The following is a 23,292-nucleotide window of genomic DNA, read 5'->3' on the forward strand; positions in this document are numbered from 1 at the left end:
CATTGGTAATACTCTTTACACCTATACAGGTTTTGAAGACAAGATGAATTAAACACTGGGTTGTTCTTTTTGTACACTTGAACAACATTGTTCGGCAGTAAACTTCTATATATGTGCTTCAAACACAATTTTCTTTTTATGGCATTGATGAGGCCAACAAACGAAAGCCTATTATTTTATCAAATTCTAAACAAAAAACAAGTTCGCATGCCTGGACACTTGCTAAAATATGTTGAAACGCCGTTTTTGTCAAACTATAAATTATTCTTACTTTTTAAACAATTTATTAATTTTGCAATTGGGGTGCTTTCCCATAATTTTGTGGCAATTCCGTATGTTGTTTTTGTCAAAATACTATACTCTCTCTCTCTCTCTCTCTCTCTCTATCTCTCTGTGTGTGAATGTCTACACTCTGTCTTCTAGGTAGCGGCAAAGTCTTCTCTCATCTAATTAATAGTTCCATAGTTCATAACTTTCATAGAATCCATCAAACCCAGAAATAAATAACATATATTAATGCTGACATATTTTCATTAAAACATGATAACATTTATTTAGAGGTGTGCAGTATAACCATGAACCGTGGTCATCGACCGATCGAACCGCACCGACCGATGTTTGGCGATGATCGTCATTTGATCGGTCGGTTAACCGACTCCGATCAAGGAGCTTCGGTCCGTAATGGTTACCGCTGCTAGGAAACCGACGGTTACTGAAACCGACCGAGTATTTTCAAAACTATTGATCTTTTTCCAACTTCTACTCTTCTCAGTGGCTAATTTTGGATCTTGTTTCACGCTTCCACTTTTCAAGTCATGAAGGAAAGTGTTTTAGCTCTCGCAGCTTGCCAATCCATCATTTGAAGCTTCTATCTCTTAATAAGATTTTAAAATCTTTGCCAAAAAATGAGATACACCTTTGACCCGAGCATTCTCAGTATATTCCATATAGCATTCTTAGTATTTCACGAAAGTTGAGAAACAAAAACTCGTGAAATTATTAATTTTCATTTCCTTCAACAATATAGATCAAATATAGAGAGAAGGAGAAGAAAAATAAAACCAGAAGTAAAATTATGTAAATAATTAATTATTAAAAAAAAGTTGATGAGGATACTGTTGTCTTTCCAACTCCAATGCATAATGATGATTTTGGAAAAAGTAAAGAATGCAAAATATAACGTGGAAAATCTCCAACCATATGTTATGTAGATATTTTAAAAATATATATATAAAAAATTAAGTACAATAATTACATTTTCTTTATTCACTTTCTCTTCTTCTTAGATATTCTAAAAATATATATATAAAAATAATTAATCAAGTACAGTGATTACTCTTTCTCTGTTCACTTTCTCCTCTTCTTCCTTACATAAATTCATAAGTTTTGGGTTTTTCATCGGACAAAAATAGTGCATATGAAATTGCAAGAGGAAGGGAAAAATATAGCAAAACTGAAAACCGACTGATAACCAACTGATGTTCGAATCTAACTGACCAATCGATTTGAAAAGTTGAAAAATAAATTTTGGTTCAACAACTGATCGACGAGTCAATTTTTATCCGATGTAAACCACCGATCAAAACCGACCGATGCACACCCCTGATTTATTGTATATGCATAAAATGTATATGTATAAGTGGTTCCTTTATAGTCAGGATTTTATGCGTATATATTATAAATAGGTATAATCCAATTATATTCGGATATAATTGGATAAAATTTACAGCTACATGCGTATGTAGGTAAGTTACAACAAAATTATGTCAATAAAACTGTCTCTAAAAATTGTCACTTAAATTATAATTATTAAAAATCTAACTGGAATTTAACAACCTTTAGCACTAATTATGATCTTATTTCTCTCAGTGTTCTTTGCAAGAAGTTTTCAATATACATAGAACTCCTATATCATATAAATAAAATGTTATGTTAGTTCTTCATCTTTTTCTTACTAATTTAAGTTTATCATATAATATGTATACTATTTAGTTTTCTTTGTAAATCTCGTACTTCAACTGTAAATTTAAAAAAAAAAAAACAAAAATCTCAAATAAAAAACTTTCACAGCGACAAAGGCCACCGCCACTACCACATACCAATTTTCATGTACCCAAATGGGATCCATCTAACGGCACCGTTCCCGACAAAAAGCCCACCACTACTAAAATAACCCCAGCCTAACCGGGCCTATCCAACACATAAGGCCCATTACCCGCTTCCACCACCACCACTGTAATATCATAATTATGGTGCTCAAAATGTATCACCATTCACCAGCTTACCCTTCCCATACTTGGCCTCCTCTTGCTTATGATCAAAATGCTCACGTTCACAATCCACAGTTTTCTCCACATAATAATGGTGGTCAAGCAGGTTATGCAGCACAAGTATTCCTGTTCCATTGCAGAATCAAGTTCCAACCGAGAGGTGGAGTTCTGAGTTATTTGATTGCATGGATGGTCCTATTAATGGTGAATTTTTTTTTTTTTTTTTTTGAAAATGCTATAAATGGTGATTTATATTATTCTCTGTTTATTCCCAATAAATTAATTATATGTTACATATTTTCTTAAACTCTTTTCTTTGCTTGATAACCTTTTTTCTTTGGTTTCCTTACAATATAGTGATTTAAAATTATGATATTGTTTATATAGTGGCATCTTTATTAGGATATGAATGAATCATCTCCTTAACCATATGGAAAATAGTTTTTTGTTTCATTTTTCATTTTTTTATTTTTTATTTTTTGAGAATCTATGCATAAGATACTTTGCATATTATTTATTTTTTTCAAACGGAATATATAATAGGTATTACTTGAGTTATATATATACCTATATAATATATAAAAGAAAAAGTGTATGCACCATATGTCAGCATACCCTTATTCTAAATTCCCTCTAAAAATATTTTTTTAAAATTTTTTTTATTATATATTTATTTATTATTTTACTTTTTATGGTTATAACCAAATATGTATAAGATCAATAACTATCAAACAATTAAGAAAATGATATATGGTAATAATTTTGAAATAAATTTAAGATAAACAAAATATTTGATTTTATTTTATTTACCAAATAAGTCAAGTAAATTAAATATGTAAAATGTATTATGATTACATGGAACTTAATAAAGATATCTTTTTATTTGGATATAAAAACATAATATCATAAATAATAATATTAAATATAACAAAATAAGATTTATTTTCAAAACAAATTATTTGATCATATTTTATTACCAATTAATATATATTTTATTATTATATTAGATGGACAGTTTAGGAAGACCAAATTTTGATCAAGTATATTCATGCCAATGAAGAAGATCTTGAAGATCATTATCCAAGAACGCATCTGTTGCCCTTTTAAAATTATATATATTTAAAAATTATTATTATTATTATTATTATAATATTACATTATATTATATCATATAAATTTAAATGGGTACATTATTATAATAATGGAATTGCAACATTTATTGCATTCAATAACTACATATGGTAATAATTTTGAAATAAATTTAAAATAAACAAAATATTTAATTTTGTTTTATTTACAAAATAAATCAAATATATTTTGCTATAAATATATCAAATAGATTTCAATTATAAGATTAATATCCTTATTTGATCTTCTTAGATATATATATATATATATATATATATATATATAAACGTAAATAAAATTAGTAATGAGATTTATCTCTTTATTTGGTAAAAAATATGTATATAAAAATGATTTTCTTATTAATACTAAATATATTTTATCTAAAATTTCCATATACTAATACATATTCATATATGTATATTAATAAATGAAATTACATTATAAAATAATAAAATTAAAATACAATAACTAATAACGATATTGATATTTTTACTAAGAAATTTAAGATAAATAATATATTTTTTAAAAATATTTTTCAAAAATGTTTAAAATGCACACACACACACACACACACACACACACACACATATATATATATATATGTTAACAAAAAAAGCAAATGCTTAAAATCACTTATATATTTAAATTTATTTTTAAAAAAATAATCTTAAGATTGTGATAATATATATATATATATAGTAAATAATATTCTATATATATATATATTCATACCATATTCTCAATAAATAATAAAAAATAAAAAGTACATAATACAAAAATAATGATAAATAATATTGCATGTATATATTTAAATTGGAGTACTGGGCCTCTTATAGATATGACGATTGGTATACGGTCAATTACTGTATAGTTTAACTCGTGTTATGCATGGGCCGTCCAATATTCGGCCCAGGGGCACGTTGCCATTCATTGCTTTCTTCCCATACGTTTCTATTGTGCCCCCACCCCTCTGTCAATCCCTGTCACTCCCAATCAATTCCTCTAACTTCCACAAATGTGTAGTGCACTTTGATTTTCCCCCTTTTTTTCTTTTAATCTCTCTCTCTCTTTCTTTCTCTCTATCTATATATATATATATATATATATATATAGTATCCTTCTATGGTCAGGATCAATCTGACGAAAATGATGCGGTTTAAAAACATTAAAAAATGACCAGCCATTAGATTTCAACTTATTCAGTGAACGGCTCAGATATTTTCCTGTCACACGTGAGAAAATTCCAACTTCAAAAAAAAAATTTTCAACCTTTCCTCTACAAAATATCATTTTCTTCCTCGCTCGCACCACTATTTCACCCAGACTTTACCATTTCAAAATTCCCAAATAAAATCCACCATCTCCACCGTTCTAGTCCCAGATATTCTTCTACTGCTTCCACCACCCAGGCCTTCTCCTCGACAATCCAAAATCCATTTAGAGCTTGGGTTAAAAGTTATTATTTGTGAGCCATTGTTTTTTTTTTTTTTGAGCCTTTGTTTTTTATTTATTTATTTTTTTAAAGTGTGAGCAAAAAACCCGAAAAAAAGAAAAAAAAAAAAAAACAATGACATCGATGACTTGCAAAACATCATCGACTTAGGTACCAAATAAGTGGGCATTTTCCTCTGATTAAGAGCTGCTCTTTTTTGGTGGTCCGGAGTAGTCTTGATATGGCCGAGAGCAAAGTCCTGGTGGTGACTGTATTGCTGCCCAAAGAAGAAAAGGCATCTATGGCCTTGATAATTGAGTCTTTGGTTGGGTTCTTTTGAGTCTTAAGGCCCTGATCTTGATCAGATATGAGGTTGAGGAGTTCCTACTTGGAGAGTTTCGATTGAGCTTTGAAAGATGAGCAGGCGATCATAGAGGAGTTAGAGTGGTGGGGTTTTAGAGAACAAGAATTGAGATGGTGGGGTTGTGGATTGAATTGAATACTAGAAAGAAGAATGTTTGAGGATGTAGAGTTATGGAAGCTTTAACGCTTTTGTAAATTTTTTTGATATTTTCTTCTTTTTTTTTTTTTTTTAATTCCTTTGTAACTTTTTTATATTTTTACAAGTATCATTCAAAATAATAAAATTCAAACTTAACAAAAACAAATTGAGGACCAATTGAAAATTATAAAATTGAAAAAATAACAAAAAAAAAAATAAATTGGGGGACCAAAACCAACATTTTACATCCTAGCATTGGCTTTGGTCCTCCAATTTTTTTAAATTTTTAATTATTTTCTTTTTTGTAATTCCTTTGTAACTTTTTTTTTATATTTTTACAAGTATCATTCAAAATAATAAAATTTAAACTTAACAAAAAAAATTGAGAACCAATTGAAAATCACAAAATTGAAAAGATAACCAAAAAAGAAAATTGGGGGACCAAAGCCAATGCTTCCACATCCCAACAGCGTTGGTTTTGGTCCCCCAAGTTTTTAAAATTTTTTATTATTTTCTTTTTAATTTTTTTAATTCCTTTGTAATTTTTTTTTTATATTTTTACAAGTATCATTCAAAATATAAAATTCAAACTTAACAAAAAAAATTGAGAACCAATTGAAAATCACAAAATTGAAAAAATAACCAAAAAAAAAAAATTTGGGGGACCAAAGCCAACGCTTCTACATCTCAACAGCATTGGCTTGATCCCCAAATTTTTTAAAACTTTTTTATTATTTTCATTTTTGTTTTTTTTAATTTCTTTGTAATTTTTTTTTATATTTTTACAAGTATTATTCAAAATAATAAAATTTAAACTTAACAAAAAAAAAAGTGAGGACTAATTGAAAATACAAAATTGAAAAGATAACAAAAAAAAAAAAAATTGGGGACCAAAGCCAATGCTTCTACATCCCAATAGCGTTGGTTTTGGTCCCCCAATTTTTTAAAATTTTTTATTATTATTTTTTTAATTTTCTTTTTTTTTATATATTTTTACAAGTATAATTCAAAATAATAAAATTCAAATTTAACAAAAAAAAAATTGAGAACCAATTGAAAATCACAAAATTGAAAAGATAACAAAAAAAATAAAAATAAAACATTGGGGGACCAAAGCCAACACTTCTACATCCCAACAGCGTTGGCTTTAACCTCCCAATGTTTTAAAATTTTCTATTATTTTCATTTTTGTTTTCTCTTTTTAATTTCTTTGTAATTTTTTTTTATATTTTTACAAGTATCATTCAAAATAATAAAATTCAAACTTAATAAAAAAAAAATTGAGGATCAATTCATAATTACAAAATTGAAAAAATAACAACAAAAAAAAATTTGAGGAACAAAGCCAATGCTTTTACATCCTAAACGCCTTGCCTTTGGTCCACTAATTTTTTAAATTTTTTTATTAATTTCTTTGATGAAAATATGATAATGAACAAAAAAAAGGGAGTTTGTGTTTAAAATTGGACAAAAGAAAGAGGAAAAAAACTTTAGATGAAAATATGATAATGAACAAAAAAAAGAGCGTTTGTCTTTAAAACTAGACAAAAAAAAAAAAAAAAAAAAAGAGGAAATTTTTTTTGATGAAAATATGATAATGAACCAAAAGAAAAAAAAAAAGAGGGTTTATGTTTAAAATTGGACTAGAAAAGAAGAAAAAGGGGGAAAAATTATCACAAAAGGGAGCAAAGCTGACGCTATTTTCAGAATAAGCGTCGGCTCTGTACAGGCTTTAGTGACGCTATTTTAAAATAGCGTCACTAAAAACCAAATATATAAACTAGATATAAGTTGAAATCAAATGGCTGGTCATTTTTTCACATTTTTAGACCGCACCATTTTGATCAGGTCAGACCTGACTATAGAGTCTATATATATATATATATTTATATAATATATCCATTTGTTTTGCTTTCAATCAAAAAAGGAGAATGGAGCACAGCAAGGGAGAAAGAAGTTGGGATTGTGGGTGAGGGTAGCTGAGGGTTGGGTTGTTGGAGGCTGGAGGGAGGGAATTTAATAATTTCTTTTATATCTAATAATTATATGTGAGAGTGAAATGATGTCATTTCAAAAGACATTTGTGGGAGTTTAATTTTTTAGAATTCTTCAAGAATTAGGAAGATGTTCATAGTTAACACGAAACATAAATAGCTAAAGTATGTCCAGAAGGATTTCTTGGTCAGTTATATTTAATCAGTAAAATAAACATTTTTACGAGTGGAGGTTTAAAGGTGACACCTACCTATATTATGTAGGTTGTAACAATTCGTACCAAAATACCTCTGTTGAACAAATTTGACCAGGTTTGACAAACTGGATTGTATGTGGGTTCCAAGTTTACTTTTTTATGATTAAGATTTTAGTTCAACTGACATATCATTGTGTAGAACTCATCAATACGAGTTCATAGACTAGTGGCATGCCAAATTCTGAGTTACAGATAAAAAGTTACGGTTTTAAGAATTTTTAAGCATCAATTTTATATCAGTATCCAAACCAGTCCCACGTTTTTGTCTGTTAGTGACCCCAAGGCTCTAATAAACCTTGGGAAGTGTGGAAAACATGACAAAAATCCCAAAATACCTGTTTTGTTCCCCAAACCCTGAGAAACTCCTGCCTACACCCGTGGATCCGAACCAGATCATTTTGAACCCGTTTACTTTCCAACTGGGTCATCACCGTTTTTGCCCATTCCAGCACCCAGTACCTACACGTGCCACACCAGGGGAAAGCCCACATGGCGGAGAACTCGGCTGTGAAATTTCATGGCAAATGGTTGGCGGACGCGCCCAAATTGGCCCGTGGAGTCCATGGCTGCCAGAAAAGGTGGGTCATCGGATTTTCATGTTTTTTGGCCATTCTAGGCCAACCCATACACCCCTCCCTTTATTTTTGGACCCTCTGAACTCATTTCTATGCTTCTTTTGCCTAGATTCTTCACCGTTTGAAAGATACTTCATGTTGAAGTGTGGCAATTTTGCCACTTGATGGTGCATGTCACCGGCTAGCATGCACACCTTGGTATCAAATCATTTCCTTTTATGAGTTTATATTTTTTTTGTATGTTTTAATTTATGCAAGGTATATTTTGATAATGTTTTGTGCCTAAGTTATGTATGCAAAAGTATAGGCAAAATTATGCACAAAAGAGTAGGAATGTTATGCTTGAAATGCCTATGGTGCTGGATTCATAATTTCCAGCAACATAGTTCTACTATTTATCTTATATCTCCGGTTGCAAATGGAGTTTTGGGCTGAAATTTTGAGAGATGTCTACAGACATATATAGAAGACTATGGTTCAAATTTCAGGTCCAAATGACATGGGAAAGTCCATTTTCTATTCCAAACAGATTGCTGTATCTGATGGGCCCAGTATGCAGAGTATGGGTCAGTTTTGGAGCTGTTTGGCCCATGATCCGGTTCCAGAACATTCCTAGCTCTTGGAACAATATTTATTGATGACCAAGGATGTTTCAAACCAAGTTTCATAGGCAGATACAAAGGGAAACTAAGTAGGTGAAGCTAGTTTGGTTGTTTACCCAAACTAGTTAAACAATAGGAACTTAGTTCAAACCATGTGCCACTTTTTACTATATTTGGAATAGACATGTTGCAGCTGTTTTTGACCTCTTTTGTGTATGAAAAGTTAGGTGTTGACCATTTTACTTTTTAAATTTCAAATACTTTACTCATTTTGTAAGCTCACATGCTTGGCATGTGTGAACTAGTTGTAATTTCAAGCTTATATTGCAAAATGAATGAAATGGCTATAGATAAAAGCCTCATTTTTCAAAAGCAATGTGGTCCCCTTCTTCTTATCTCTTCTTCAACACCTTAGAACACTCTAGGAACCCTAAAAACCAGAAAACACCATAACCAAAACCTAAAAACACAACTCACACACAACCATTCCCAAGAGCATCACCAAAAGCTTGCTTGTTGCTAACACTTCAAGCTAGCTTGCTCTTGGTCAAAACCTTCTCACCCCAACAAAGTGGTATCAGAGCAAGGCACATTTTTGTGAGATTTGTGAGGTTTTTGGGCTGGTTCGTTCCTTGAGAGTGAAGAGATACTTGAAAGCACAAATATATTTTCATATTCCTTCATACTAGAAAGCAACATTCACATGGCTTCTTCAAGTTTTTAAACTCCTTCTCCTCCTATCTTCAATGGGGAGAACTATAACATTTGGAGTATCAAGATGCAAGCCTACTTGAAGGCTTATGGTCTTTGGGAGGTCACCATAAATCCCCAAGAACCCGAGCCTTTGAGACAAGGGGCAACGGTCAACCAAATCAAGCACCATGAGGAGGAATTGGCTAAAGGTTTCAAGGCTCTCACCGCCATTCATTCTTGTATTAGTGATACCATTTTCACAAGGATAATGGCATGTGAGAGTGCCAAAGAAGCTTGGGACAAACTTCAAGATGAGTTCCAAGGGAGTGCAAGGACAAGGCAAATGCAAATCCTTAACCTAAGGAGGGAGTTTGAGACCATCAAGATGAAAGACAAAGAAACGGTTAAGGAGTTCACCACAAGGCTTCTTAATGTGGTGAATCAAATTAGGGTGCTAGGTGAAAGATTAAGTGACCAAAGGATTGTGGAGAAGGTGTTGGTCTCCTTGCTCGAGAGGTTTGAAGCTAAGATATCTTCATTGGAGGAGTCAAGGAACCTAAATGAAATTTTCTTGACCGAGTTGGTGAATGCCTTGCAAGCTACGGAGCAAAGGAGGAGGATTAGACATGAAGAATCAATGGAGGCTGCATTTGTGTCTAAACAACATCAAAAGACACAAAATCAAAAGAAGAACAAGCTTAAGGTCATAAAGGAGAAAGGTGAAACTAGCAAACCCGAGAGGAAGTCCTATGAACCTTGTCACCATTGCAAGAAGAAAGGTCATCATCCAAGAAGGTGTTGGTGGAGGCCGGATGCATTTTGCCATAAATGCCAACAAAAGGGTCATGTGGAGAGAGTATGCAAGGCAAACAAGAAAGATAAGCAACAAGCAAATGTTGCTAAAGATAATGCAAGTGATAGTGAATCCGAAGAGTTGTTTGTTGCTACTTGTTTTAGTAGCATCAAGAATGATGAAGGATGGATCATTGATAGTGGAGCAACACACCATATGTCTCACAAGCATGAGTGGTTCACAAACTTGGATAGGAGCAGCCACAACAAAGTCAAAATTGGAAATGGAGCCTTGATGGAAGTGAAAGGCAAAGGAGATGTGGTGATACACACCACCAAAGGTATCAAAACTATCCATGATGTTCTTTATGTACCTTCTTTATGTGAGAACTTACTTAGTGTAGGTCAAATGCTTGAGAACAAATATGCATTACACTTCTCAAACATGACATGCACTATAGTTGATCCACATGGAAATGAATTAATGTGTGTTGGAATGAAGAACAAGAATTTTAGGTTGAATATGGATGAAAATGGTGCATCGGTTGCATTGAACACCAAAGTTGAGAACACCTCTCAACTTTGGCATAAAAGACTAGGCCATGCTAGCTTTAAGTCATTGGTAGGCACACATGAACTTGTTAGAGACATGCCATTGGTGGAGAAGCAAGAACATGTGTGTGAAGTGTGTCAAAAAGGAAAGCATACTAGGCTAGCATTTCAATCTTGTTCTTGGAGATCAAAGGAGAAGTTAGGACTTATACATTCGGATATTTGTGGTCCTATGAGTGTTCCATCCTTAAATGGCAGCAAGTATTTCATAACTTTCATTGATGATTACTCAAGAATGTGTTGGGTGTATTTCCTTGAAAGAAAATCACAAGCTTTGGAGAAATTTGTAGAATTTATGAAGTTAGTGCAAAATCAATCCGGTTGCACTATAAAGGTGTTAAGGATGGACAATGGTGGGGAATACACAAGTGAGGCTTTCAAACAACTTTGTAAGGATCATGGTATAGTTCATCAATTCACTACACCATACACACCACAACAAAATGGTGTATGTGAAAGGAAGAACCGTACCATCATGGAGATGGCTAGATGTTTGTTGTTTGAAAGTGGCTTGCCAAAGAAGTTTTGGGCCGAAGGAGTTAATACATCCATCTACATCCAAAATAGGCTTTACTCCAAGTCTTTGAGGAGTAAAACCCCATTTGAGCTTTGGTTTGGATATAAGCCTTCTCTTGATCATCTAAGGGTATTTGGAAGCATTTGTTACATCCTAGTACCACAAGAGAAGAGAGGAAAGCTTGATGAAAGGTCACAAGTTGGTGTCTTGGTTGGCTATAGTGATGTGACCAAGGGATATAGAGTGTATAACTTGGAAACCAAGAAACTTGTGATAAGTAGAGATGTGAAAGTTGATGAGGAAGCTAAATGGGTTTGTAGTAAGGAGGAGTTGGCTAGTATGGATGAAGACAATCGACTTGAAGCTCATGATAATGATGAGGAACAAGGAAATGATGAAGGTGCTGCCCATGATGATGAATATGATGAGAATGAGCTAGAAATCTCCATAGGGGCTGATTTGGAGATTGGTGATGGTGTGAGAGGCACAAGACTTCTTAATGAGATTTATGAAAGGTGTAATGTGGCATTGAGTGATCCAATCAATGTCCATGAGGCTATGGTAAGAAAAGAATGGAGACAAGCCATGCAAGATGAAATTGATGTGATAAACAAGAATGACACTTGGAGCTTGGTAACAAAACTGAAGGGAAAGAATGCTATTGGGGTGAAGTGGATCTTTAGGACCAAGTACAATCCGAATGGGTCCATAAATAAGCACAAGGCAAGGCTTGTTGTCAAAGGATATGCACAACAAGCCGGTGTGGATTATGGAGAGACTTTTGCACCGGTTGCAAGGATGGAAACCATAAGACTTCTCCTTGCAATTTCGGCACAAAAGTCTTGGAAAGTATATTACCTTGATGTGAAGTCAGCCTTCTTGAATGGAATATTGAAGGAAGAGGTCTATGTTATGCAACCCGAAGGTTTTGTGAAGAAAGTGAAGAGAAGGTATACAAGCTATACAAGGCCTTGTATGGCCTTAAACAAGCTCCTAGGGCATGGTATGCCAAGATAGATGGTTTTTTGACAAAGCATGGATTTAGGAGGAGTCCTAATGAGCCTACATTGTATATTAGGACTCATGGTTGCATGGTGTTGGTGTCTCTTTATGTTGATGACCTCCTAGTGACCGGTGGTAATGAGAAAGAAGTGAGCAATTTCAAAAGTGAGCTAGAATTGAACTTTGAGATGTCTAGCCTTGGAGAGATGAAATACTTTCTTGAAATTGAAGTTGTCCAATCATCCAAGGGCATCTTCATATCTCAAGAAAGCTATGTGAAGGAGTTGCTCAAGAAGTTTGACATGGAGGATTGTAATAGCGTTGCCACACCTATGAATGAAGGCACCAAGTTGGTGAAGGATGATGATTCTCCAAAGGTAAATCCTTCCATCTATAGAAGTTTAATTGGTAGCCTTTTATATGTATGCTCTACTAGACCGGATATCATGTTTAGTGTGGCTGTTTTGTCAAGATTTATGCATAGTCCATCACAAAATCATCTTAGTTGTGCAAAAAGAATCCTAAGGTATTTGAAAGGTACTAGTGATTTTGGTATATGGTACAAGGATGGCATGAATGAAGCTTTGCTTGGTTATAGTGATAGTGATTGGGCTGGTTCTTTGGATGATAGCAAGAGCACATCGGGCTACATTTACACTCTTGGAAATGGTCCTTTCTCATGGAATTCCAAGAAGCAACAAACCGTTGCACAAAGCACCGCGGAAGCCGAGTATATTGCTTGCTCAAGTTGTGCTAATCAAGGTGTTTGGCTTAGGAAATTATTGGAGGACTTGAGCTTGAAGCAAGAGGAAGCCACGGTAATATTGTGTGACAATACTTCAGCAATAGCAATTGCTCAAAATCCAGTCCAACATGGGAGGACCAAGCATATACTGGTCAAGTATCATTCCTTAAGGGAATTTGAAGCAAGTGGTGAAGTGAAGTTGAAGTATGTGACTTCCGAGGAGAACTTGGCGGATATCTTCACCAAGCCATTGGGAAAGAAGAGATTTAAGATGTTGAGAGGACTTCTCAATGTCTCATACAAAATTGCCAAGGAGGAGTGTTGAAGTGTGGCAATTTTGCCACTTGATGGTGCATGTCACCGGCTAGCATGCACACCTTGGTATCAAATCATTTCCTTTTATGAGTTTATATTTTTTTTGTATGTTTTAATTTATGCAAGGTATATTTTGATAATGTTTTGTGCCTAAGTTATGTATGCAAAAGTATAGGCAAAATTATGCACAAAAGAGTAGGAATGTTATGCTTGAAATGCCTATGGTGCTGGATTCATAATTTCCAGCAACATAGTTCTACTATTTATCTTATATCTCCGGTTGCAAATGGAGTTTTGGGCTGAAATTGTGAGGGCTGTCTACAGACATATATAGAAGACTATGGTTCAAATTTCAGGTCCAAATGACATGGAAAAGTCCATTTTCTATTCCAAACAGATTGCTGTATCTGATGGGCCCAGTATGCAGAGTATGGTCAGTTTTGGAGCTGTTTGGCCCATGATCCGGTTCCAGAACATTCCTAGCTCTTGGAACAATATTTATGGATGACCAAGGATGTTTCAAACCAAGTTTCATAGGCAGATACAAAGGGAAACTAAGTAGGTGAAGCTAGTTTGGTTGTTTACCCAAACTAGTTAAACAATAGGAACTTAGTTCAAACCATGTGCCACTTTTTACTATATTTGGAATAGACATGTTGCAGCTGTTTTTGACCTCTTTTGTGTATGAAAAGTTAGGTGTTGACCATTTTACTTTTTAAATTTCAAATACTTTACTCATTTTGTAAGCTCACATGCTTGGCATGTGTGAACTAGTTGTAATTTCAAGCTTATATTGCAAAATGAATGAAATGGCTATAGATAAAAGCCTCATTTTTCAAAAGCAACGTGGTCCCCTTCTTCTTATCTCTTCTTCAACACCTTAGAACACTCTAGGAACCCTAAAAACCAGAAAACACCATAACCAAAACCTAAAAACACAACTCACACACAATCATTCCCAAGAGCATCACCAAAAGCTTGCTTGTTGCTAACACTTCAAGCTAGCTTGCTCTTGGTCATAACCTTCTCACCCCAACACTTCAATGGGGAGATCGGGAGAGATTTCCATCAAGTTTTTCGCCCACCAGAGACACTTTTGGATCGAGGTGAGCACACCATTGGATTTCTTATCTCTTGGGCTTTTGTTGATATAAAATTTATAAATTTTAGACGTCGTTTAATAAATTTTCCATTTTTGGATTAATTAGTTGAATACTGGATAAATTGGGATTGTATTTGGACAAAATTGGTCAAATTAGACAAAATTGAAGTTGGATTAGTTGAATTAGATATTATTAAGACCCATTAAAAGGTTCAATTTCGAAAGATTAGCCTTTGCGTAAAAAGCTCCAATTTTGGATATCGGGTCCTTAGGTTACGCTGCATAGTTGGACTGGTCAGTGTCCAATTTATATAATTTTATAGTTATATAAATAATTCTAAGATATTTGGTCCACAACAACAATGTCTTTGTTTTAGTTATTGGAGCCTAAGAAATATTTTATTATATTACAAGCACTCGAGTTGAGTTTGGAGGCAATCCTGCAAAGGAGCAGGGTGAGCATTTGCAATACTGTGAGTGGTTATAATATTTTAAAATGTGTTGGGTATATAGTATAATATATATGTGTTTCGAATATTTTATGTACAAACCATTTGATTGAGATGTTTGGTTTATGCATATATAAATATTTGATTTTACATATATGTGTTGTCATTTTATGTGACGTTTGACAATATTTTGAACGGTTTTCAATTCTAATGAGTTTATAAATGGACTTATGGTATTTAAATATCTTGGAATTTGAATTGAGATTTTAAGTCATTTTGAAAAATAACTAATTTGAGAAAGTAGATTAAAATTATATGATTTTAAGCATGTTCATATATTTTATAATTTTATGTGCTTAAAATTGGTTTATGGTGACTATATTTCACTGTGGTATTTCTGGTTTAGCATGAAATGATGGTTTAAAAATTTTAAAATATTTAAATAAGCAATTGAATTTGAATATTAAATTATGATTTATAATACATTATTATTTGGCAAAGTATATATGATCTTACAAGATTATTTTAAGGATACTGTATTGGTTATTTTTAATTGATGTACCATATAGTATCAGTGTTTTGATTTAGTATTATATTATAACATGTGGGTTTGCCACAGTGGCGTAAGGTTGAGTTCATCCCAATGGTTTATTATTGCCGTGGGCCATGAGATTGGGTTTATCTCGACGATTTATTATGGCCATGGTGCCGTGAGGTTGGGTTCAACTGATGGTTTATTATTGTCACAGGCCATGAGGTTGGGTACATCCCAATAGTTTATTATTTCCACGATGCCTTTTGTACATTAAGGGCTGTGAGTTGGGTGTATCTCATGGGTTACGATTTGGTATATCGTATGGTACATCGTATATGTTTTGAGTATATTGTTGATTTTCAAATATGGTAGTTATTACTCCACTTTTATAATTATTTCGTGAAATTGTGTTTATAATATTTTATGCTCAATATTTATATCTTGATTAAGATATTTTGTAATATTATATTGATCGTCCACTTTATATCTTTTGATCATAGATTTTATGATATTAAATTAGGGTGCAAGTTTTGGTTTTATGAAATTATTTTTAAACAGAAAACTTTTCGAACGAGTGGAACGAGAGGCCTTGAGAGAAAGTTTTATCTCTCAAGTTTTATGGAAATAAATTATTATTTTTCTATTATACTACGCCACTAACTGAGATCTCTTTATCTTATGTTTTATTTGGTTTAAATTCATTCCCCTAGGTCTAGGCAGTTAAGAGCAATCTATCTCGCGCACGCTTGTTACTTCGTTCTTTCCACAACAGCAGCAATATTTATCGTCTTTTTATTTTATCCTTATCTTTCTAGACTCATTTATTATTTATTTATACTTCTAAAATTTGTTAACACTTTTAGAATGCTCTGATCTAAATATTGGACTCAGTAAAGACCATATTATATATGGGAGTAGTTATGGCATGTAGTACAATAGGCTGATTGTGAACCATAATTTTGGACGTTTGTGTTGTTGTAATTTTATATATATATATATATTTTGAGGTATTATTGCTAATGCTTGTTGTTTGTTGTCCATGTTTTAAATGGGATTCCATTGAATATCCTTTAAGGATTGTCCAGTAGGACTTCACTAGACGGGACCACCTGGGAGACCTGGGAGGATTCCAGAGGCGGGGTCTTGTCAAGGTTCTAACCATAGACTTATTATTAGAGTCTTTTTATTTTAATTTTGGATCTTAAGCTTCTTTTTGAGTAATTCTATCAAATAAATTCATGTGAGAGATTATTAGAGAAATGTGGTCCTAAAACTAAATTAATTTTTTATAACAGCAATATTAAAAGACTTGTTAGCTATATTAAAAACATAAATTATGTAACAACCATATTAGATGGCTTATTTAATAGGTTTTTAATCCAAGAGCGACAAAATTTGAATGAATTTGTTTTTATAAAGGTAATTTTTACAATATTTTTAGCAATTGATGTTTTATTGCAAATGTGACTGTTCTTATTTTATTAAATTGTTGCTGGCCATGTATTCCTGGTCTCCCTTTTACCGTGCTTTTTCTCAATATAATTTTTTTGTTTTAGGGGAGAAACAACCACTGCCATGGGAGATGCGTGTGAGAGTTGCATACTACATTGCACAAAAGCACTTGATCATTGCAACACGGAAAATCGAAAAATATATTATGACTTGAATGCATACAGAGTCCTCTTTGACGAGGTAGTGTATACACATTTAAACACAATCTGCATCTTTACAAGACAATCAACTTGTGTGCACTTCATTTTTACATTTGATTTAACAAGAAAGTGCAAATGGGGCAAGCTATAGTGGAGAAATTTAAATTGTCCATATTATAAATGCACCTTCTTTATGCAAAGCTAGAGAGGTTTTTAAAAATGATTGGTGGAAATAAAGGCTGGAAATTGTTATAGTAGAGAGATGTTTGTCCTTGTTTACTGAAAATTTGTATAGCGTTTAAGATGTTGAATTGATATCCTTTTGCTTCTTTTTATTTTTCTTTATAAACTTTTCTCGTCCGGTTCATTATTTGCCTCATTCATCTCTAGAAGGAGCATAAATTGTGGCGTTATCTATGAACCAACTGGACTTTTGTTCAACTTAATTTTTTTTTTTTTTTATAAATGATAGGATGGTGACCCACGGTCATCTAGTTTTGGCCTTATGAAGAGTAGTCTAGATGGAAAAAGCTATAGCACTAACTTGGCTTATACTCCACCTGAGTTTCTGAGGACAGGTATGCCAGTTTTTCTTACATTGTTAATGCCTTCTCTTTGATTTTTTATTTGATAAAGGGATTTAAATGTAAACAGATATTCATTTCTAATATTGGATATAGACATTAATTAGAGTAAAAGTGAACTATTGGGAGAAATGGAGAAGAATGAAGAATTGTTATTGATAAGTGAAAAGTGAAGAGAATTGTCAAGACAAATACAGGGAAGAAATAGTCAAGATCCTCCTGTAATCCAACTTGAAAAATTTAGAAACTGGTCGATGAATATAATACAAAACTATGAAAACTAGATTTGGATCAAGATGCAAATTGCAATGAATATAGTACAAAACTATAAAAACTGGATTTGGATCGAGATGCAAATTGCAATAGACCTTTATCACTTGTTTGAGCCCCTGTGGTTGTAAGATTGGTCCTTACCTCTGGATAAATGGTGTGCCAGTTTATCAAACTAATGGCTGACCCAAAATTTTTTTTGGGGCTCAAATACCTGTGTGTAAACATCAATCTCCAGCTTGTGTTGCTGCCGAGCTATGTTGCTACCGAGATACTGTTTACGTGCTATTCACGTGCACTGTTGACGTGCACTGTTCATCTGTGTTTAAACATTCTTTTTTTTTTTTTGGGCTAAAATACCTGTGTATAAACATCAATCTCCAGCTCGTGTTGCTGCCGAGCTATGTTGCTGCCGAGATACATCTAAAAATATTGTAAAAAGGATAGGAAATAATACATTAAAAAAAAAAAAACACAGTCCATAGAGCTAATATATTTAAAGGACAAAACATCTCAAAGGAACAATATCATAGAAACTTGAATGAGTAAAATCCAGTACTACTGGTTTCACTATTAAGTAACTTGTAGTTTAAGATTAATTTCTCTTTGCGTCTTTTATTATATATGAATTTTTAATTTTGAATCTCTCTATTAGTAGATTCCTTGTCACTAACTATACTTGATTAAGACCAACTTATGGTTTAACCGCCAGAATAAATAAAAATAAATACATAAATAAAATAGTTCATTGAAATGGTATGAAATTAGAGGGTCCACAAAAATCAACAGTGGTTATATCCATAAACACCAAAGAAATATACAGTGAAAGAGATGCTTGAAGAGAGTATCATTAGGCATATACTCTGTTACTAACAACCGCTCATCTCCCTCAGCACATCATCTACAAAAATCTAACAAGTTTCTCAACTCTAGATATTGGAGCCACAATCTTAAAAAAGAAAGCAATTTCTTGAATATTTGCTCCTAGTAAACAACGAGATCCATAGAATAAACAAAATAATTCAAAAGAGTTTATTACATTATGATTTCTAGAAGCCTAAGTAAATGAGAATAACTATATACATTAAGTGATTGCCCAAAAAAAAATAAAAAATAAAAACACTTTAAAAGCAATGAAACAAAAAGAGAAACATTATTATTATTATTTTTTAAAAGAACAGAACTAAACCAGAATGAAAAATATATATATATATATATATAAAACATAAAAACACAAACAAAGGTATAGAAAAATCAAAATGAAGGAAAGGAAGGAAGGAATGGCAAAGAACCCACTCTCCAACGGCAAGGCACTAATGGCGCCGAATCTTTTTGGTTCCGAAGGGTGGCTGGTTGGGCTGGCTTTGAGATTTTTGAAATAATCAGGTCGGTGGCTGGTTGGGCTGGTTCCGAATGGGGAGATGCAAGCGGGAAGGGGGTGGAAGCAGAGGAGAAGAGGAATTTTGGCAGAGGTGGTTCCAGCTGATGCGAGCGGGAAGGGAGATTTTGCCAAAATTCTCACGTGAGAGTTGCAATTCCATCTGGACCGTTGACGCCAGGTATGAAAATCCAATGATCTTTATTCTCTCACGTTTTTGGTCCGTAAAGAATGCATGCGGTCGGTCCTTACACTAGACTTTCCCTGTATAGATATATCTGTATTGGGTGTGCGTCTCAATTTCTTGAAAAAAAAAAAACAAAACGTTTGGATCTGTAATATCTATTTTATTCTGAAAAATGCTACTATTGTTTATGGCTTTTATTGATTGTAGTTGTATTTCTATATTGTGTATGTAACAATGAAAAAATTGCTCTCTCACTAATTATAAACTTTTTTTTTTTTCGTTTAATGAATAGACATCGATGTTCTATTTAGTTTTTTAATTTTTGCAATTTATCCATGTAGTATTCAATTAATAATAAAATTTCTTTCAGTTTTATTACGGTCCATCATCTTATAGAACTTTTACACATTACTTTTTAACTTTTAAATTATGTTAATTGAAACAAAATTTCCTGATTATATTCTTGATTAGAGAAGGGATCCCTCACAGGCTGTGTACACGTGCATTTTAACTCCTTACATAGGAGTGTTAATGCTAATTTTATACTAAAAAAGATTAAAAAAATATAATAATGTTAAAACAATAAAGGATATTGGTTCCAAAAATATCGAATTTTTTATGGCTTCTACGAGAAAATTTAATTGGGCAATAGCCTTGCGAAAAAACATAATATTATTTATCTTATACGTAATTATAAAAAGCAAAGAATTAAAATTTGAAAAAGAAAGAATATAAGATGGAATAGACAGTCTCATAAACTGGACACATCTAAGGTAACACCTTTATTTTTTCCACTTTAATTGACAAATGAAGGCTTCTCGGCGATATGACTGATGTACACGGGCAAGGTGGCTCTGGGCTCACTTTTGAGCCCTATTCATTTTTGTTTTACTTGGTCCCAAAGAAAGGGGTTATAATGGTAATTTTATACTTTGCCAAAGGCAAAATTGGGCAAATTGTTGTGTATTTATAGAGCGAGTGTGACAGTTATATTGGTGCGTACGATCACTCTCTTGCAAAAAAAAATAAAAAATAAAAAAACAAACAAACATGAGTGATCAAAGTGAGAAAGCGAGCAAAAAAGAAATCAAGCTGGCAGAGAAAGCTAGGAAAAAAGAAATTAAACTGGCAGAGAAGGAAATAAAGTATGCAGAAAAAGAGGAGAGAGCCAGAAGCAAAAGGAATAGTAATGTTCAAAAATTTATGACTCAAGTTGCTGTTTTCGCGGGGGCAGTGAAAACCTACTGGAAGAAAAAAGGAGATGACGATGCGGACGATGGCAACGCAGATGCACCAGAAGATTTCTGTGGATTTTCGGGCTGATTTTTCAGCCTCCATTCCGCTGCATGGTTATCTTTTCTTTTTTGTGTTTAGTTAACCTGCCTTTTTTTTTTTCTTTTTTTTGTAATACGATCTGGGTGTTTTTAGTGTTTTATGTTTTCATTTTTATCCAAAAAGTTAAAAATTAGTGCTATTTCTTGTCAAGCTCCTCTCTCTCTCTGTTTTGTCGTTAAATGGATCACAAAACTTTCAAAATATTTTGCTGGCAAATTACCATCGAACTGATTCTGTGAGATATCCAAGAAACACAACATTTTGTAAGGAAATCTAACCAATTGATCATGATTAGCAATGAAACCATAAAATTTGTGAGATCTCAAAATGAGAACCTGTAGCAATGGAAGAGATTCCAACCAGTAGGGGAAGATGCCATTTATCCTGTTATTGTTTCCAATGTCTAAAATTTCCAACTTCTTACAATTGAGCAAAGACCGTGGCAAGAAGCCTTCCAATTGATTTCCATTCAAGTTTAGATGCGTCAATGAGCATTGCTTTGCAAACAATATTGTAGGAATCGTTCCATCAAACTTATTCATCCGCATATCCAAAATCATAAGATTTCCACTAAGATCTCCAATGCATGGAGGGAGATTGCCATTCAGACTATCATGAGCCAAACCAAGAGCCCGAAGGGATTTAAGGCTGCAAATGGATATTGGTACCTCTCTAGTAAGTTGATTGTTTGATACCAAAAAAAATTTCAATGGAAGGTGGTGGAATTGGAACATGTCCTCGGAGGGTGTTGAAGCGAAGATCAAGAATTTGCAACCTTTTGTTTGGAATTTGATCTATAGATGTGAAAAAGTTGTTACAAAGATGAAGATAATACACAGAATCACTACCCACATGCCACAGCCATTTTGGGAGATTGCCTCGAATTTGGTTGTGTGAAAGATCAATACTATTTAAACTAGGCGAAACTATAAGGTTGGCTAAGGAAAGATCAATACCAGGTACAAAACCACTCAATAAATTCCACGAAAGATTTAACCAAACGAGATTAACCTGCTGGAACATTGATACTGGAATGGACCCATGTAGTTTGTTATCACTCAACTTATACACTATGTGTATGGAATAATTTTTCCATTTAATGATATCAGCCAAAAAGTATACAGAGCAACAAATGTTCTCACCCAACTCCAAAACCTTAAAACTTAGGTTTTTTGAATTTATTATTTCTACACAAAACCCAAAAGATCTATTGAAACTTTTTCTACTCTTTGTAGCTGTTAACGTCTTATTTTATTGATATCTTCTTTCAAGAAATAAAGACTGAACCATCGCTTTTACGTATTGCAGTGTGCAAGGTCAATTCGAGTAAGTAAAACTTTTTCCCTCCATTTTTTTAAGAGGACGAATATAGAAAGAAAAACTGGGAAAAAGTAAATCCATACATTAAATATTGAAACCTGTCTCCATTAAATATTAAAATATAAAATTACCATTATAGATCATCATGAAGGAGGGATTTTGGTGTAAAATTACCATTATAGATCATCATGAAGAAGGGGTTCTTTTACAATACTAATATCATGTAAAGCACGTAAACCATGATGTAACTGTGTTTCATGATTAACTACGTAGCATAACTCAATGCTCCCTCTATACCATGAAAAGGATACCATGAAAGGGATTGCAAATTAATAACTCAATGCTCTCCCTATACCATGAAAGGGATTGCAAATTAATAACTCAATGCTCTCTCTATACCATGAAAGGGATTACAAATTAATGGAAGCGAAGTGTTAGGCAGAAGGGATTGCAAATTAATGGAAGTGAAGTGTTAGGCGGAAGAGGCTATATATTGAATGGGAACTCCAAAATTTCCTTAATAACGGGCACAACATGAGTAACCAGGAGAGTGGTAAATCTGCTGAAGAAAGGATAAAAGCTAAAAAGGAGACGTTAAAAAAGACGAAGGAGTAGATCTCGAGGCTGAAAAGGCAGACCACCCTCGCCAAAAAAGGGACTCAGTTTTTAATATCACCACCATAGTTTTGAAAAGCCTTGGCGGAGATACACACGAAGGCAAGGATAAAAATGATGGCGAAGGTGGGAGCGAGGAGATACCACCACCGAAAAATGATTTCTAGGGCTGATTCGCTTGTGCCTTTTTTTTTCTTTTTTTTTCTCTCTCCCTTCTTCTTCTTCTTTTAAATATCTATGTTTTTAATGTTTGTTTTTTATTTTATCTGTTCTAAGATCCCAACCTTTTGTTTGGGGTGCATGGTATGTTTGTTTCTTTGACATGTCGTTGCAATTTATATAGCAGAACGTTTTTAAATTTGCTCTCTCTGTTACCTTTATTATTATTATTATTATTATTTGTTAAGATATTTCTCCCTGTCATGATGA

This window comes from Ziziphus jujuba, chromosome 9 (genome assembly GCF_031755915.1).
Source record: "Ziziphus jujuba cultivar Dongzao chromosome 9, ASM3175591v1".
NCBI lineage: Eukaryota > Viridiplantae > Streptophyta > Magnoliopsida > Rosales > Rhamnaceae > Ziziphus > Ziziphus jujuba.